The sequence below is a fragment of the Lampris incognitus genome, unplaced genomic scaffold (assembly GCF_029633865.1).
Source record: "Lampris incognitus isolate fLamInc1 unplaced genomic scaffold, fLamInc1.hap2 scaffold_152, whole genome shotgun sequence".
In the NCBI taxonomy this organism is placed as follows: domain Eukaryota; kingdom Metazoa; phylum Chordata; class Actinopteri; order Lampriformes; family Lampridae; genus Lampris; species Lampris incognitus.
Window position 1 is genome coordinate 72,501 of NW_026611117.1, and position 6,689 is coordinate 79,189.

Here is a 6,689-nt window from a genome sequence, read left to right on the forward strand (position 1 = left end):
ACACGTTTCCACTGCTCCAGAGTCCAGTGTGTTTTACACCACTCCATCCGACGCTTGGCATTGTGCTTGGTGATGTAAGGGTTGCATGCAGCTGCTCGGCCATGGAAACCCATTCCATGAAGCTCCCGGCACACAGTTTTTGTGCTGATGTTAATGCCAGAGGAAGTGCTCCTGCAGATTTCGCCTCTATAACATCAGGAGGATTCGCCCATTCCTCACCGACGAGATGACACAGGTGCTCATCCAGACTCTGGTCATCTCCCGGCTGGACTACGACAACTCCCTCCTTGCTGGTGCCCCGGCGTCGGCCATCAGACCTCTGGAGCTTGTTCAGAAAGCTGCAGCTCGTCTGGTGTTCAACCGTCCTAAGTTCTCCCACACAATTCTCCTTCTCATGTCCCTACACTGGTTCCCAGGAGCTGCTGGCATCCAGTTTAAGACTCTGATGCTAGCCTACAGGGCAGTGAAAAGAACAGCTCCTTCCTGTCTCCAGGCCATGGTCAAGCCCTACACCCCCGCCCGACCACTTCACTCTGCTGCCTCGGGACGCCTGGTTGCCCCGTTGCTCAGAGGTCTCTGCTGCCGGCTCTGTTCTGTCCTGGCCCCACATTGGTGGAATGAACTCCCCACTGATATCAGGACAGCGGAGTCACTGCCCATCTTTCAGCGCAGGTTGAAAACTCACCTCTTCAAGAACTACTACCCTGTTACTTGCTCTTACCACTTATTGTATTCACTCATTTAAACAAAAAAACTCTTTCTTGCACTTTTACTTTAGCACTGGCTTTGCTCCTAGATGCTTGTTTAGATGCACTTATGACCTCTGATGACTAGTAGTTCTCCTGATTTCCTACATTAAATGATGCACTTATTGTAAGTCGCTTCGGATAAACGCGTCGGCTAAATGACTGTAATGTCATGTCATGTCATGTCATGTCATGTAAAGTTTGGAACTCTGCAGTTATTGAGTCAACAGAGCATTGGCGACTACTTAGACGCTTCCACTTTTCAATAATACCACTCTCAGTTGACCGTGAAATATCTAGCAGGGAAGAAATTTCATGAACTGACTTATTGCAAAGGTGGCATCCTATGACAGTACCACGCTTGAATTCACTGACCCCTTCAGCATGACCCATTCTTTCACAACTGTTTATAAATGCAGACTGCATGGCTAGCTCTTGATTTTATACACCTGTGGCAATGAGTCTGAATGAAACACCTGAATTCAACGATGAAGAGGTCTGTCCCAATACTTTTGTCCATCTAGTGTATCTTGCTAGCCACCATAGCTGGGTTTGAGAAAAGGTTCAGTAGCTTCTTCCAGCTGACGACTGATGTCAATGAAGCCAACCTGGCTACAGCAACCCACCCATTTTTACAAGACACCGCTGAAGAGAATGAAGATGATTTCTTCATCTTCTCTGCCCAGGGTACAGGTCAACTACTCTCACTTCAGGCTCTTAAGATTGAATTGCAATTTCATGATTAATCATCAAATTAGAAAATTATTATTCATCAATTAAGAAATGAATGAATGGGGCGTCTGGGTAACGTAGCAATCTATTCCGTTGCCTACCAACACAGGAATCACCTGTTCGAATCCACGCGTTACCTCCTGCAGAAAGACACACCTCCGGTACCTGTGTGTGTGATGGTTTTGTACCTTGTTATAACTCATTTATAATATTGCTTCCCTTCTTTGTAGAAAGTGAAACGCTAGGCGTCCTCGACAGTGTGTGTGTGTGTGTGTGTGTTGTATTTGCTGCTGTACGTGTTATATTGCTGTAAGTGGACATTGTTTTGTCCATAAAGGACTTTACAACTTGAGCCTGCTGGACTCATTTCCATTCGTCTGACTTGTCCTGACGTGACCTCTGTTGTGGGTCAGCAGGTTTGACTCCACTACAAATCGTGTCCCCTTCACGTATCCTCTTCCTTGTTCCCTCCCCTCTCTGGATGAGGAGAATCAACTGCACAGACACGTTTCTACACAACACAGCTGTGATTCACATCTGATCATGGGTGTTCTGCTGGTTGTTTAGGAGAAGCTACACCGCCGCTCACACACTAAGACGTAGAGGGAGGAGACGCATTAGTGATGGAACGCGTCCAGGACTGAACCGGCGTCGTCTTCTTGTAGTAGTCTGACACCTACCGGTGGAAGGGAAGAAGTGCAGTGTGTGACGTCTGGAAGCGCAAGTGAAAACGATTCAGATACTGAAGGGAAACTCCAAACGATCATTTCACCACGTTTCTCTTTCACATTTTAAAACCCACCGAGTTTGGTGATGTTTGGACAAACTGTGATTGACAGTATTCAACTCAACTCTACTCAACACTTTACTGCAGACTCAGGGTCCATAACCAACAAAACAAGGTAAAAAAACAAGAGAAGAAAGAATAAAGCCATACAAGATAAGAACCACTGGTAAAAGAGAAACCTGGACAACACACAAAGTAAACACAATAAAACACCATGAAAGGAACAAGTCAGTGTGTTGTAAGAAGGCAGCTATACCAGTGGTCCCACTGCCGGGACTGGTAGCGTGTGGCCCTGAGTCTCATATTAGTTAAAGTCTTGATGATTACATTATCAGAGTCACTGAGCCGGCAAATACATTTATACAGGAGCTTTCTTACAACAGCCTGGAAGGTGCTGACTCCTGCAGCCACAGACAGTTCACTGGCACTACACCAGCTAGGTCTCTTTAGTAGGATTCTCACTGCACCATTATACGCTACTCCAAGCCTCTGTAAGCTTGCTTTTTTGTAGTGTGACCACAGGGGGCAGTATAAAGTGGTGTACAATATGTAGTGTGACCACAGCTGTGCAGTATAAAGTGGTGTACAATATGTAGTGTGACCACAGGGGGGCAGTATAAAGTGGTGTACAATATGTAGTGTGACCACAGGGGGCAGTATAAAGTGGTGTACAATATGTAGTGTGACCACAGCTGTGCAGTATAAAGTGGTGTACAATATGTAGTGTGACCACAGGTGTGCAGTATAAAGTGGTGTACAATATGTAGTGTGACCACAGGTGTGCAGTATAAAGTGATGTACAATATGTAGTGTGACCACAGGTGTGCAATATAAAGTGATGTACAATATGTAGTGTGACCACAGGTGTGCAGTATAAAGTGGTGTACAATATGTAGTATGACCACAGGTGTGCAGTACAAAGTGGTGTACAATATGTAGTATGACCACAGGTTTGCAGTACAAAGTGGTATACAATATGTAGTGTGACAAGAGGTGTGCAATATAAAGTGGTGTACAATATGTAGTATGACCACAGGTGTGCAGTATAAAGTGGTGTACAATATGTAGTGTGACCACAGGTGTGCAGTATAAAGTGGCGTACAATATGTAGTATGACCACAGGGATGCAGTATATAGTGGTGTACAATATGTAGTGTGACCACAGGTGTGTAGTATATAGTGGTGTACAATATGTAGTGTGACCACATGTATGCAGTATAAAGTGGTGTACAATATGTAGTGTGACCACATGTATGCAGTATAAAGTGGTGTACAATATGTAGTGTGACCACATGTATGCAGTATATAGTGGTGTACAATATGTAGTGTGACCACATGTATGCAGTATAAAGTGGTGTACAATATGTAGTGTGACCACAGGTGTGCAGTATAAAGTGGTGTACAATATGTAGTGTGACCACAGGTGTGTAGTATATAGTGGTGTACAATATGTAGTATGACCACAGGGATGCAGTATAAAGTGGTGTACAATATGTAGTATGACCACAGGGATGCAGTATAAAGTGGTGTACAATATGTAGTGTGACCACATGTATGCAGTATAAAGTGGTGTACAATATGTAGTGTGACCACAGGGATGCAGTATAAAGTGGTGTACAATATGTAGTATGACCACAGGGGGCAGTATAAAGTGGTGTACAATATGTAGTATGACCACAGGTGTGCAGTATAAAGTGGTGTACAATATGTAGTGTGACCACAGGTGTGCAGTATAAAGTGGTGTACAATATGTAGTGTGACCACAGGTGTGCAGTATAAAGTGGTGTACAATATATAGTGTGACTACAGGTGTGCAGTATAAAGTGGTGTACACTATGTAGTGTGACCACAGGTGTGCAGGATAAAGTGGTGTACAATATGTAGTGTGACCACAGGTGTGCAGTATAAAGTGGTGTACAATATGTAGTGTGACCACAGGTGTGTAGTATAAAGTGGTGTACAATATGTAGTGTGACCACAGGTGTGCAGTATAAAGTGGTGTACAATATGTAGTGTGAGCACAGGGGGCAGTATAAAGTGGTGTACAATATGTAGTGTGACCACAGGTGTGCAGTATAAAGTGGTGTACAGTATGTAGTGTGACCACAGGGATGCAGTATAAAGTGGTGTACAATATGTAGTATGACCACAGGAGGCAGTATAAAGTGGTGTACAATATGTAGTATGACCACAGGTGTGCAGTATAAAGTGGTGTACAATATGTAGTGTGACCACAGGGGGCAGTATAAAGTGGTGTACAATATGTAGTGTGACCACAGGGGGCAGTATAAAGTGGTGTACAATATGTAGTGTGACCACAGGGGGGCAGTATAAAGTGGTGTACCATATGCTCTGAACCAACACATCTCCACACTAACTGAACACATACCAAACTTGCGTGACCACAGGTCTGTGCTTGTGCATACATCGTACATCATGCAGCATTGCCTATAAACATCATCATCGTCTGTCATGTGTTCAGGAATATAACGTCCAAGATATTTCAGCTTATTACACACCACAAGATTATTATCAGACCATTTAAAATCAGGGAGTTTTAGGTAATTGACCTCTTTGGTTGTGCAGATCATGACAACAGTCTTACTAGCATTGTATTTGATGTCATGCTAGCTAGAGCTGTAGGCCTGTAGGTATCTAGGCTGCATGCTTTACCAGCTTGTCCTTCATAACCCCATGCTGCACACCAGACACACAACATATATCAAGGAGCTGCTGGAGACCAGCGCTACAGGGACTGAGGAAGACAAGGTCATCTGCAAACATAATATGGTTCACCGAGGTTTTCCCATCATGCACCAGTGTTACAGGCTTTCAGCTGCTTGGACAAATCCTCAGTATATAGACTGTAGAGAACTGGAGACAGAATTCCCCCTCGTCTGACACCACTGCTGACCCCAAATGGGGCTGAAACACTACTACCCCATTTCCCTTGCATAGTGTGGTGGGCAGACCAATAAGCCAGGACTCTCACGGTGTATTTAGACACCCCTCCTTGACTCAGTTTAACAAACAACTTTCTGTGGTTAACACGATCAGAAGCTTTAGAAGCATCAATAAGAACTGATGAGTTTTGGCCTCTGTATTTGTTCATAATTTACTTTAAGACATATATACACAAGTCAGTGCCATGTTTAGCTTGAAAACCACACTGGTTATCTGTGGAGGTGATAGACTCATGCCCTCTATCCAGCAGCATTCTTTCTTTCTAGGACTTTTGGCAGCATGCTGGCTAGAGCTCTAGGCCTGTAGGCATCTAGGCTGCATCCTTTACCAGCTTGTCCTTCATGACTGACACTAACAGTACAGACAACATGAGTCTGGCAACAAGCCATGGACCATAAAGCCAGTAAAACAGATAGCAAGGAGAGGAGCTATCCTCTACTGGCATGTTTAAGGTGTCCAGCAGTAACGTGATCTACACCACTTGCCTTGTTAACAGACAGCTTGTGTATAGCTCGGTACACCTCGTGTGACGTCATCACCATTGAACCGTCACTCTCAGTACTGCCCCCTTACACAGATCAGTGTGGACACGGGTGAACAAAGTGCTATCATGCTGTCGCCACAGCTCAGCAGCATCGTGTGTACTGCAGACCCCATCAACAGTGCACGGTGGAGATGTTTTACAGTTGTTGAGAGCTCTCACTTCTCCCCAACAGTTAGCAGCGTTATTTCCTAGCAGCCTCTGAGCCGTGGCGTCCTCCCTCATGGCTGCCCAGTTTACAAGGGAAGTGAATGGCGTACTTGTATCTTGCGTTAGTGAGCTTCTGGTGTTCAGGCTCAGGACCTGGTCTGGGTCTGCTGCCATAGCCCGTGATTTAAAGGCTTCACGGGCTCCTTCCTGATACCCAGCAGCTACATACTGGTCCCCACCAGGCCTGATGTCACGTGTCTTGTGTTTGTACTTGCAGTAGGGCTTCCTGCCTTCACACAGAGCCCCAACAGTACCATCATACATGCAGCAGAGCTCTGTCCTACGCCTCACATCCTCACCATTCATGTCTCTGACATAGCCGCATCTCGAAGCAGATGTATATGAGCCAAGGTTTCATCTGTACGGCCATGAGAGGCCAAGATGTCCTCCTCTGTAGGAGTTGACCAGTCCAGCCTTCCTGCGTTGTCGCTGTGTGTGAGATTGAACTACCGGTGTGAGATTTAAGAGCGGTTCCCCGAGAGGCGTGTTGAAGGAAGTGAGGAGAGTAAAAGGGCCGAGAGACGTGTGGAGAGAGAGGAACCCAGAGGGGAGGGCTTTTTCCAGGACACGGCCCCCAGAACCAGAATCAGAACACCTTATTCATCTCCGGGGGGATACTGGGTTCTACTACAGACACTCAGGCTGCAGTAAGAAACAAGTCAAGACTAACAAGATGCAAGATAACGAGAACACAGGAACAAGTAGAAAC